The sequence below is a fragment of the Cupressus sempervirens genome, chromosome 2 (assembly GCF_028749045.1).
Source record: "Cupressus sempervirens isolate cs-2001-9-10 chromosome 2, ASM2874904v1, whole genome shotgun sequence".
Classification (NCBI taxonomy): Eukaryota; Viridiplantae; Streptophyta; class Pinopsida; order Cupressales; family Cupressaceae; genus Cupressus; species Cupressus sempervirens.
This window is the reverse complement of record NC_143119.1, coordinates 508,169,494-508,183,587: the sequence shown is the minus strand read 5'-3', so window position 1 is coordinate 508,183,587 and position 14,094 is coordinate 508,169,494. Positions and strand designations below refer to the sequence as shown.

At 33.7% G+C, this 14,094-nt stretch overlaps 1 pseudogene; it reads right to left on the bottom strand.

The window, feature by feature from the left end:
- Positions 1 to 8,736: 8,736 nt before the first annotated feature.
- LOC149573211 (carotenoid 9,10(9',10')-cleavage dioxygenase 1-like) lies at positions 8,737 to 11,984 on the bottom strand (annotated as a pseudogene).
- Between the last annotated feature and the right edge of the window lie 2,110 nt (positions 11,985 to 14,094).

Here is a 14,094-nt window from a genome sequence, read left to right as displayed (position 1 = left end):
AGTAGTCCTCATGACATTTGGATGTGTCTTTGGGAAGCATATGGAGATCCACAAGTCCCTCCATTATCAGAGGACATTCTACCTCTAGTCACTCCAGTTGTGGTACCTACAACTCTAGTTGAGTTCATGCCTCTTGATGCTCCTATTGTTTCTACTAATCTAGTTCTAGCACAAATGCTCCTGATTTTGTGTAGCAAAAAACACCATGTCTTCCTATTTTAGCTTCATCGCATGACTTCCTTCTAGACATTGCAATGTTGTTTGTGGAGTCCTACAATTAAGATGTGGGAGACATTATTGATGGCATCCATCTTCTCTTTGTTGAGGAGAATTCTTCTTCACTTTTTGTGAAGGAACACTCTGATCCTCAAGCACTTGACCTTTCTTTTGAGACTGACATGATTGTGGACACTTCCTTTCAGTAGTTGGAGGAGGATTCTTTTACTTCAAAGGAGACATATCAGTGTTTGGAGATTGTATTCTAGTTTCCTCAGACATCATATATTTTGAGGATTCTTCCTACTAGTTGGGGAGCATTCTCTACTACACCTATGGAACCACTTCTTCCTACAAGGAGAACATCATTCAGTTTTTATGGTGCAACTTTCCAATCATCAAGGAGCTTCTTTCATGGGTATGCATTCATCATTGAGGGGAGGCTACATTTCTTCTCTTCCCATATATTCCTATAAGGATTATTCCTTGTCTTTGGAGTTTGATTCACTTTCATACATGGACATGTTACCTTGTTTGCAACCTTCTTTTGGGCATCCACCAGATTGGCTTGTGGCACTACATTCATCAAAAAATTGTCAACATATGAGAAGATTTTAGAGGCAACATCCATAGGATACTACATATGGATTCATCATCCATGTTCCTATCCACAATGGAAAGTATACTTTCCCATATACTTGGTGTATCTTCTTTCTAAAGGGAGAAATTTCATTTGTAGACATTGGATACATTTTTGTCTTCATGAAATCCTTGCAGGAGATTATTCAATATAGGGGGATACCATCATGTTTTTTTTTCTTATGGGGGATATATGCTTGTACATGCATGATGTATGTCATACTAGGGGGTTCTTGATTACTCCATCCTTTCATGCATCTTGTATTTCTTCATCTCTCTTTTTGGAATAGGTTTTTCCCATGAGGTTTTCCCTCTTTCATCATTTTTAGAGAGATTGCATTGCATCGCATTGTCTATAGAGCATTGTGTTTGTACATGGATACCTAACATTGGCTAGTAGCTAGTACCCACATTGCATCTTGCATTTAGCTTTGTGAGCTTAAGTACATTCCCTAAGTTGTACTTAAGGGGGGTGTTAGTGTAAATAATTAATTATTATTACACCTTACTTAAGTTTACTTAGGATAATGCATTTTTATATTAGTTGTCATGTAGACACTTAGGAATATGCATAGACATATGAATTATCTTGTTGACAACATAGGAGTTAGCAACTTATTTGAGTACATGTTGTCTACAACATCTCTTTATGAGATACACCAATGTAAACTTATCCTCTCATCATCACACAAACTCTTGTACTCAATGAAGGATAATCCACCTTTGATGGACATGCATTGAGTTATAATCCTTAGCCCTTTGCTGACTCCTAGTCATTCTAGTTGGCTTTATATACATGCACTTCTAGTGTGTATTCATCTCATATCCAATCATCAGATATCCATTATCATTTTTATAATTATTGAGATTCTCATTTGATCATTATTAGTCTCTCTTGTGCTATCTATTGAGCTTCTTGATCTTGGTGTCATTTTTCCTTAAGGAAAATTCCTACATGGTATCAGAGTTATACCAAATTCTTACATGATGCATATAGACTTCTCTAATGAGGGTATCCTTAAGGCCTCGGATGAAATGATGAGCTAGGAGTAAAACATCATGATTGTAGAAAGAATACTACCTAAGTTCAAAGAATCAAATTTTGTACTAATCCATTGGCATGTTCCCTTACCTAATCACATGGAACTCGTCAGCACTAGCCTCTCTAAACTAAGGAGATAAGAATCTGTCTCAGAATTGCTCCTCAAAGATCTCCTAGGTGAGATTTGCAATGATGATCTAGAGCTTCTGACTCTCAATATTCCACCATACGAATGTGTGGTCCCTCATCTGCATAATAACACAATGTGCCTTCAAATTACTTGCATATGGGTACATGGTGAAGCAATGCTCCATGTCCAATAACCATGTTTTTGCCTTGAGGCCACCTCCCTTACCATCATAGAATTCCAATTTTGATTGATGAAGAGAGTTCATGATATCCAACCTAATGGAATCTTCATTGTTGTTGTCTCTACCACCCCAATGATGCCTTCTTCCATTTGGTGGAGTAAGAGAATGTTCACATTCATGTTCCTCCTCCCTATGCTCTGAGTGATGGGAATCTCCATGATGAGACACCTCCTCCTAGTTATGATCCTATCAATGTTGCTCTACACGAGGACCTAATCGAGCAAGAATCTCTTGAAGTATTGGAATCAATGCCCCTATGCCATTCTAATTAGTGTTATTACCCTATTCTCCCTCTCCATAATGTTTTTCTTCTTGAACAACCCATCAATTACCACCCCAACCAGACCTACGTGCAGGAGGTATCACTATGGAAGCAACAAGATAAAGTCAAACATAAAGATCACAAGCATAAGAGTCAAAAAGAATGAACCAATACGGTGAACCCACAATAGTGGGTTACACTTTTTTGGAGGAAGAAATTCCTCCAAAATCGCGAAAGTCAAATTTTTTGCCGAAAATCTTTTGATAGAATGTAATCATCTAGTTTCGATAGAAACTATAAAAGTTTCTATCGAAACTACTTTTGATGGTAGTTTTGATCGAAACTAACTATGCAAAAAAAATTTATCCTAAATAGTTTCTATAGAAACTATTTTTTAGTTTCTATAGAAACTATTTAGTTTCTATCGAAACTATTTTTTACATGAAAACTCAACCTTATTAGTTTTGATAGAAACTAACTAAAAATAATTTCTATCAAAAGTATTAAAAAAGTTTCAATAGAAAGTTAGTTTCTATCGAAACTAGTAAAGCAGATGGCTTTTACAAAGCCTATAACATTCTTAGTTGTTTTCATGGCTTCCAGGCTCAATTTCTAGGTTCAAATGGAGCACTAAAGACATGTCATTTTCCATGACTCAAGTACTTAAAATGAGCTTTCTAATGAACATGGATTTGATAAATTTTGAATTTTTTTAGTATACATTTTTTTACGTTAATTGAACAAAGGTTCATTATAAAAAATAAACCTATATATTGAACGCTCATGGAAAAATAGTAAATAAGAGAATAAAAATTCTGAAAAATAACTACGGTCTCTGTATTTGAGTCCTCTTTCAATCAATTTTTTTTTTTTTGAAATTGGATAAATATATAATAAGTTACATGTGTCAAAAGCCATGTATGTCCAAATTAGTGTTAGGTCAACTTTAAACTCTAATAAAATATGAAATACTAATGATAAAGACATCAAATCACCTTTGCATTTTTGGTATGGATGTTAAAAAACTAAATTAGAAAGAATTACATTGATATCTATTGTAGAAAAAAAGTTATGTGTGTCAAAAACAATGTCGCTTTTTAAAAATCAGGTTTTTGATAACATAGCAATTTTCTTGGGAGATAAATTAATTCAATTAAATCAATTAAAAAAAAATATTTAAAAAAATATTTAGAATCTGCATAGAAAATCCTAAAGGACTCTAGTTTACTTCATCTTCAAATTCCTTATCGTTAAATGGCAATTCGCATCTAAATGTGAAAGTTTTCTTGAAAATTCATAGTTCAGTGTCAGTTTAGGCAAAAAAATGTAACCCATTATTGTGGGTCCACCCAATGAGATAGAAAAATAGTCAAATATACTATAACAATACACAACAGAAGATAAAACCATAGTGGAAGCATAACACAGAGACCCCAATGTTGTAACTAGGCTCTGATACTAGATGTAATGCCCCACCCAGAGATCCTTGAAACAAGGATGAAATAGAAGACAAGATTTTTTTTTTGAAAAAGTATAAGTACACAAGACAACATCATATATGGATCACATAGATCATAATAGAAGACTTAACCACCTTCCCAACAACCAATGACTCTCCAAATGCCACTAGAACTGACACACACTTGATCAGAAAATAAATCCAAAAAGATAACCATACAAAGAATATAAGATCTGTCAGAGCATGGTAATTCAAGTCAATCCAAAGGATACTAGAAAGACCATAAATTGATCCCCAAAAACTAGTAGAGGTGCCCCCTAGTTTCCATGTGAGGACCATAGAATGATAGGTTTTTTTGTGAAGATGTGTAGCATGCCCTATGAGGAAGTGCCTTCTACGCAAGGATGTACACCATGTGGTGCGAGAAAGTGCTTGACCAAATAGCCAAAGTACCCAACTCTAGTGTTGGGTTTTGTGCAAGAAATTTTGAAGCCACATGAAGAAACCCAACATGCCATGTGAGATATTGCATCCTCATACGAGGATGCATGATTTCACATGAAATCCCAAAATAGCATGCCAAAATCAAATAGGGTAAAAAGGTAAGGGAAAAATTTACTCCACACCTGGGAGTACCAGATCCACAATTTGAGGTGTAAACACTTGAGTACTATATTGAAAGACAAAAACAACATCTAACAATTTAACAAGTAGAAAAGGGAAGGTACAAAAGGTAACATTGTAGTGTACTTAAAACAACATCGCAATGTGCAAAACAACTAAACTAAGTATGTTGTTTCTTCCAACCATAATAGCATCATAAGACCATCGTGGGCCCTAGCCATCCCCCGTGCATAACATCACAAGCTACCAACCAGATCATCGGTACTATCATAAAAGGGATGTCAATACTAAAACATGCTACAACATAAGCATAAGAAAATCTAACATGCTATAAGTAAAGCATTAAATAATCCTACAAATACGAGTCACATCAACTATCATATGCCAATGATAATAATAAGGAAATGTGATAGTAACTAACATCATCTAACATGATATACAAGCATTCTAATGAAAGTATAAATCACAAGAAAACATACTTTGAAACCCAAAGTACTAAGTGAAAACATCTAGCAACAGTCGTGCTAGGACAATAGACCATCTCTATGCACTAATACATTTGAAGTCATTTTTCAATCATTATTGGTTGAAATTTTGACCTAGTTTTCGATCAAATTTTGACCAAATTTGACCAACCCATTGTTCATAATTATTTCGGTCAATTTTTTGATGAAAATCTAGTTGGTCAAAATTTGGTCAAAATTTTGACCAATGGGTTGGTCGAAAATTGTGTGTTGCCATGGTGTAATTTCCACCTAGATGTTGGTCTAAATTTCAACCAACACCTAGGTGCAATTTTTTTTGACTGACATGAAATACAAGCTTCTAGTACTATATCCTATAGATGATAATGGCAAGTTTACTAAAGAAACTAGGTAGCTTGTTCGTTTGGATGTCTTGGGTGATGGAAATGTGGCAATTTTTAAGAGCCTAGATGAACACTCATGTCTTATCATGAAAGAAGTGTACAAACACAAATATCCTTAAGACATGTGGATATTTATGTTTGTACACTTCCTTCATGATAAGACATGAGTGCTCATCTAGGCTCTTGAAAATTGGCACATTACCATCACCCAAGACATCCAAACTAGCAAGCCTCTTAGTTTCTTCAATAAACTTACCATTATCATCTATAGGTTACAGTACTCAAAGCTTATATTTCATGCCAATCAAAAAATCTTCTTGGCCATGGCCTAGGGCAGCCACATCCATCTAGCTCAATATAATATCTCCTCTAAGAATTGAGTGAGGTAGGATTCATAGAACACTAATGGAGGAATTAAATCATAATAGCCAATATCTTGCAATTTACAAGCCATTGAGGTTGGTAAGCTTTCCTCCTACTTTAAAGCCATAGAGAACTGATTCTTGGAAAATAGTCCTTTGATTCCTTGTCAGATGAATTTGAACCAATGGTATCATCTGAGGAACATCCAAAAAACTTCTAACAAACCAAAATCTTGATGATGGATCATAGCAGGTGATCCAAAATATTGATGAAAAAATGTTATACAATTAGATTCAAAAATCATAGTGATTGATTTCACCATCGATCTTCATCTTTGTTGTGGGCTATGGACTAGGAAATTCTTCATTTGTAGAGAAGTTTTCCATCATGGCAGCAATGCATAAAATATCTCAAGGTAAAACTAATATAAGTTGCTTAGCTCAAAGTTCTACAGTGCATAGATGAAGAGGCAAGGAAAGAGCTCACACCCTTGAAACTTAAGAAAGAAAGCTCCTCAATTTGCTAAGAAAATTGTTGATACTCAAAGGAAATCATTTAAGAGATACAAAATATGGACAGAGTGGAACAATCCCTATCTGACACTTGCTTCAAAGTATGAAGCTGCACAGATTGAAGTATTTGGGCAAATGTTTTTTCAGCGAAAATTTTGACCAACATGGTAAATTGTGATGGCACTCAAAGCACCAAGGAGGTCTATCACACCCATGTGCATTTCTCCAACTTATCATATCAATAAGTGCATGCTTTTAAGGTTCAACATGCCTCACATTTTAGATAGTACCCAACATAACCCCTCATTTTTAACAATAAAAGGGGAGAGAATAAACTTTCACATTCAAATCAAGAGCAATTTCTTGAAACAATTGGTATATTCATCTGTTATGTGTTCTTTATTCTAAATCAAAAAATAGTATTTTTCAATTTTTTGAATCCTCTACTCAAAATGTTAAACAAGAAGATGTGACAAACTAGCTTCCTAGAAAATTAAAGGTACATTTTCTAAGGTCTTGTAAGTGAAGGTGAAGCTTTCCTAAGTTTTTCTAACATTTCTTAGAGCTGCCAATTATTAATAGTTTTGCATGCAATCCCCATTTCATACCCATTTTCTATACCCAATGCCTCCCATCTTAGGGAACTATGATAATTACCAAGTAGAAGGCTCAAAATAAATAGATAGACATCTCTGAAGGCATTATACGTAGATGCAACATGTTGACATTTAAAAGGTGCCTATCCACACCATAGAGCTGATCTCTCAACATAGCTCATCTCTATAAGGCTACTCTAAAAATTGATAGTAACTAGTAGCAATTGAATAAGGAAATATCTAGTAAGCATAAAAAATCAAAAAGAGAAGTACAAACTAAATGAGTAGTGCTTTAAGATTTAAGTGGTACTATGTAAAAATTATACCTAACCCACCAGTCATTAATTCTCGATCATTTCATCTAACGTTCTCCACAACTTACAAAGGCCTCAATAACTAACAACATAAAATTAGAGATAGCGTCAATAGACATTTCTTAGTAAATAGTACGTCTATCTTTAAAATAACACAGATGGAATTCAAACTACCCTGCACAAGGAAACCAACAAACCTTTAGTAGGATACCATCTCAAAAAAATCTATAGCATTACATAAAATCCTGGCTACATATTTCATTAACTACTTGCCTTGAATGTTGGGCATCCCCTGATCCTTTAATTAACAACTAATATATAACATTTCAAACTCAATTTGTTCCTACATGTGCATAACATTAGTAGGTTAGTGTTATGCCAAGAGAATGGAATTTATGTATCCTCTTGACTCTAATAAAGACAAAGGGTCATTCTTGTCACTCTTTGGAGGTAAACCATAAACTCTAAAGAGACACTAAGCCAAAATTATTGGACACACAAAGGTCAAAAAACATGGCAAATATATAGGACAAATAGAGTCAACTTTTATGAAAATGATAAATATCTCCCAGCAACAATTGAGAAAGGTTCAAAGAACATGCCTCCTTATATACCTTTAATAGTATTTCTAGATGAGATGTTATCACAATAGACAAACACTATGATTTATCCTAATCCTAGTTTTAGTATTGGCTATGGTATTGTTATTAGTCTGAGCTATTTTGTTAAAGACTATATCTCTCAAAATAGTGGCATGTACTAGACAACCTATTCATAATGTATTTGAGAGATAATAGCCTTCACATAAATATGAGCTTCTTCTTATCATCTCTAGAGAAAAATATAAGACAACTTGAGACTCAAAAAAATTGAGTGTAAGCTAGAACCATAATCAGTGTTGTCATCATGAAAAAATAGATCAAGTAACCATCCTCCTCCTCAATATCTAACCCAGAATCCCTGGGTATAAATATTTCCTTAGAACCAAAATCTTCCAGGTCCAAAGTCAAAAACCCCTAGCACATTTCCTCCAACTTCAATCTAAAACTTTCCTAACTCAGGTTCTGCATGAAGATCAAACTTTACGAGTCCCTTAACCTTAGGTACTAAATCTAGTGTAGTACCATATACATAACATTGTTTTATGCATGCATTTTCAATCATAAAGTAGAATTAGATATTTCCCAATCAACCTTGTATCCAAGGCAATAAGACCGACCAAAAATGGAGACAAAATTAGAGATATATAAGACTCCTAAAAGATATCTTAGCTTGTTTTCAAAGTGATTGACCAGTCTATGTAGGATAATCATAAAACTAATAATAGTAATATGAACTTATCCACTACTAGTTTTAAAAGAGAAAAATGTAAGTTTATTAAATATAACATTTAAAAATGTGAGGAAAAATGAGTCTTGAAGGAAACTTAGGGGAAAATGGTTTATAACTTATCAAGACAATACTAAAATATTATGCTTGTGTCTTAACATTGCCATTATGAAAGATGTAGCAGTTTGGTAGCTCAAACCATCTCATCTAAAGATCATTTTTGGCATATTAAGGCAGTATACCAAAGTGTTCTTTCAATGTACTATCATAGGAAATAATGAATTTTCCATCCTTCACCATATACTGAGATAGCAGCAAGTTAAATTGAGCAATTTGATTTATTTTGGAGAGATGTATAGACAACCTCTATCCTATATTTTCTTTATGAAGAAAAATAAAGATCTAAAGTTCTAAGGCTTTAAATACATTATTCATACAGTTAAATTATTTGAGTTCAGATAGTTTCCAATAACTTCTCCATACTCTTCAAATAGCAAGGCAACGATATAAGACTACTCTGAAATAAAAAATACCTTTAGGGCAAAATAGAGAGGAAGATCAATGAAAATTGGATAGTTATCAGTTATTGCAAAGTCATGCATCATGACAGGCTTTGAAAGCATTATGGGAGCTAGATCAAGCATTATTCCCTCCTTCGTGACAACTCAATAAGTAGCATAGGGAGGAGTATGTTGGCAGCCAAATGTAAAGATTTCTCCTACACATAATGGAAAAAGTGATCAGGCACATAAATATATATTTTAAAGTAGTCTATAGCTTTCTCAAACATCCTTTACGAATAATTACATTAACTATCAAATCTAAATGTGTTCTGCTATTGTGATCGGATCAAAATTTGGTTGTGCATCAAAGTTCTAAAATAGCCTATAACTTACTTGAACATTATTAACTGCATTATATTTTAACTATCAAAATAGAACTTGTTCTGCTACCTATATTTGGATCAATCTTTGGGTGTATAGTGAATGAATGAGTTAATTTCTCATCATAATCCATCAATCCAAGAGTCTACAAATCTCCATCTTCAAAGACTTTAAGAGCATCTACAAAGGAGAAAATAAGAAATAAGTTCAATATAAGACTACCTTTCCTTCCCTAAAACACTAAATAGTTTCTTATCTATTGTATCCTATTGCAAAATGAGAAAAACAAAAAAAATCAAGAAGGTAGCAAATATGCTAATAGACAAGTTATTGATGAAGAATTCCATTCATGTTAGTAGTTTCTTGGTATTTCATTATTAAATTTTTAGGTTAGATAGGAACCTATGCATAGGTTCAATGTGAATGTGTTCGAGTTCAAAGTGCTTTGACTTAATCTATCTTGTACGTCACTATAGTCATTAAGTGAAATCTTTTTAATTTAGCCAAATAAGTTCTATTCCCTAGCTTAACCAATTAGAAATATTGTAACGGCAGAAGGAAGAAAGAGAAAGTATTACAAGGCTTATCTACCTCTAAAAGTGCAAGTAGCTTCCCATGATGATATATAAGTGTTGTGTTGGCATAATATGAAAAACTCATATTAGTCGAGTATAGAAATATATAGAAGAGCCAAGATTGCAAATGCCAAAATATCAACTCTTACCAACATAACAAATTTCTCTCACGGCAAGCAATATATAAATAATGACACATTTATAAAATACTAAAAGAAAGAAAATCACCATGCATTAAGAAAATGCAACCCATAGCATGGTTCCTATGTTAAAGTACTTACCTATTCCACCTCCATATGACATGTCCAAGACACCAAATTTTGTATGTAACACATGTATCTGGACCATTAAAAGTCCAAATATTCCTTTAAGATCTCTAACCTATGGATTAAATGTAGACTAATCATTATAAATATTTTCATCAAACAAAATCTTTCTACTTTGACAATATTATGTTCACTATGACTTTGGTTAGAGAAGGTAGAAGTTAGATGGGGATCAGCAATGAAGGATAGAGAAAAAAATTTTGGTTGTAGCATGCACTTTGATGGAAGGTAGTAGCCATGGAAGTCTCAAAGGTTATCACTAAATGATAGTTGATGGAATTTCTCAAGTGGGAATTCTCTCTCATGAGCATTGAAGGTAGGCATGTTTAGAATGTTTCAAAATGAAGTGCACCATAGTTTAGAAGTTGGGATAAATTTTTTTCTGCCTCCTACCTTAGGCGCTAATAGAATACCATTAGGTGGGTAGAAAAAATAGGTCACTCTCATAGGGTCAAACCAATTAAAAAGTGCATAAAGTTGCAGACACTACCCCCGTGGGAGATAGTATTCAAAGAAGTACATAATATAAATGACACACATTGATGGAAGCAGATCAGGAGTATTGTGAACCATCTCAAGTGCTTCAAGATTGGTTTCTCCAACATGGCCTCATCCAATCTTCTTTCTATTTCTCCCCCCACATTATTTCATATAGCTTTTGAGCTGAAGAGTTCAATGGTGGTATAGCTAATATAGTAGTAAGACGCTATCATCCCTAGGTTCAAAGGAGAAAGATACAAATCATCTTTATTTTGCAAAGCCACCTTAGAAAGAAAGGAATCTGATAGCTTGAAAGAAATTTATCTATAGAAAATTCTTGCAAAGAGAACATGTGGATTCTATGACTAGAATATCAAAATTGGAAAACAACAGTGAAACCAAATGTTTTGTATGAGAAATTGCATACCACAGGAAGTTTTTTTTGGTATGCTAAATGCTCAACATGTGACTTCACATTTGATGCAAATACAATCCACATGGTATAATTCACATCTGTATATGCTTTTGAAACAACTTCATACATAGTCCTTGCACCATCTTCAATAGCTTTTAGTACTTTTGCCTCCCTTTGTTTCCTATGTGTGAAAAAATTAATTTTGTTGGCTTAAAGATCTAGTGGAAAAACTTATTAAAATGTAAAAAATGTGTGCAATGAAAGTTGCCTGCATAGAGAAAACTAATTAGATCAAATAACCACCAAAGAAATGAGTCCATGGGGCTGACTTGTTCTATGTTTGTAAGAGGAAGAAATGTTTTTCTAATCATTTCATTGGAGAAGTTTAAGGCTTGAGCCAGAATCCAAAACAAAGGATATAGGAGCTTCATTCAATATGTAGTTTGCCTATGCTTTTGAGGATGTCCCTAATATAGATGAGATAATGTATAAGAATGAGTGCAGTGCTTGCACAAACCATTTTACTAATTTTCTACCATAAACCAAAATACATAGGCATTCTAGTAACTGGATTTTGATTCTCATCAAGAACTATATAAGCCACTATATGAATAAAAAGGCTTTACCTATTTGGATTGACACTTACAGGTGAAATTCCATGGGTTAATCTATCAGTATCCTCTTGAATACCAAGATCATTTAGAGGCATTTTTATATGGAGAATCATACTTTGACCCATGATACTCCTATCATGTATTGGAATTGTGTTCCCATCTTAGAGATTAATTCAAAGATTTCTCCACACACAAGGATACTTCAAATTAAGTTTCTCAGCACATTATTAGCATTCTAAGTTATATTTAATGAAACAACACAAAATAGAACAACACACATGAATAAGCTTATATTCAAATAAGAAAGGATGGTTCTTAAGAACTAAATATTACTCAACCTAAAGCTATGAATATATAACTATGCACACTTTGGAAGATCATCAATGGGATTTCCATAAAAGAGATAATTGAAAATAAACTTGACCTGTCATTTTGAGTCTCATAGGTTGAGCACAAGACCTAAAAGGTTCTTATCTCACACTCAAGGCTTTTAGCATCTAAAATTTGTAACTAAACTGAATCACGAATAACTAACTGGCTGAAAATAGAGACCAATTGATATATGTGCACATGCATTGAATAAAAAAACTAGTTCTAGAATAAACCACAGTGCAAGATTAAAAAAATGAACTGTAGAAGTACACACGTTTACTAAATTGAAAGACCACAAACCTCAACATTGTTCTTGACTACAATCCCCTTATTAAACCCTTACACAACACATAAAACTCAAACAAATGTGTAGATAAATCAATCTCTAGAACATAAGCTCACTTTCAACTCGCATCAAGAATATCTTGTGCTAAAGACATTTATATTTAGGTTTAAATGAATATGCTTATAGATATTTGAAAGTGATAATTAAATATCACAAAATAATTCTTACAAAGAAAGGCTATCCAAAAGCTTCAAGAAAAGTGGACAGTAACTTAGAAGAAAATTTATCCTAGAGGAGTGAAAAAAATAAAACAATCTAAATGCAGGTGGCTCCTCAATGGCTCAACAATAGGAATTGACAAAAAATTCAACTAGAGACAATTAAAGACAATAATTAGAATTTTAAACAAATATAGTTACTCACCAAGTACTCTAGGTCCTCCATGGTCAGAGTAATAGATGAAAAAGTGATCATTGGGGCCACTATCCACCACTTTACCAAGTAGGAGATCTTTCATGCACTCCAATGCCCACTCTCTAGAAAGGGTCCCAAAGAACTTGATAAGGGACTAAAAAATTCTGGAATCAATAACAGAATTGATAGTTTCTATTCAATTTCAAGATCATAGGATGTTTCATAGACCTGTGGCTCAATAGCATGGGTGTTGACAATTACACATTTGATATCAAGTAACTCTGTATAGTGTTGTAACCAAACTTACAATATTAGTGATGCATAAATATTTCCTAAGAAACCATTTGACATAAGGAAAAATGGAGTAAACCTAAAAAAGATTTCCAAAAAAATTCATATAGACAATACTTCATAAAAAATATTCAATCTATATTAAAGCTCAAGTGTACTCCCAAAAAATCACCTACCTGAAGTGCACGCAGATATAAACCAACTTTCTCACACAACTATGCTATGTGAGGATGGTCATAGTGACAGAAAATTACATTTCACAAGATAGCATCAGCAACATTAGGGAAAGTGACCATATTTGAATCAAAGGTTAAGTGGTGGAGTTCTTGTATTTGTATTTAATAAAAACTAAGGTATATAGGACTAGGAATGGCAAAACTAGTCTTTGTTTGAAGCCTTGAAAGCATTTTGCCTAATTTGCCATATTTGGCCTAATTGAGGACTAATATCCCTAAAGCCTTAATTTGACCCAAGTTTTCTAAGAGCCCTAGAAAGGGGGTAGGACCTTAGAGAAGTGGAGTCCACTTGGAGAGATAGAGGTCAGCATTGGGTAAAGGCTAGTAACCTTGCTTAGCATCTTGCAGTGGGTTGGGTGCTACTAGGCACTTAAGAAGATTTTGGTGGATTAAGGTTGTAGACTCTACATCAGTTGAGGCAAGATATGAGCACACATTTTGGGTAGCTTACAAGTTACACTACCTCAACTTGGTGATGCAAGCAATTGCCATCCAAATAAAGTGCATGAAAAAAATACTTTTCACTATTCAAGCACATCATTCTTTTCTTTGGAGCATTATGATTTCAGGATCTGTAGATGATTAATTGATCAAGCTTTAGATCCT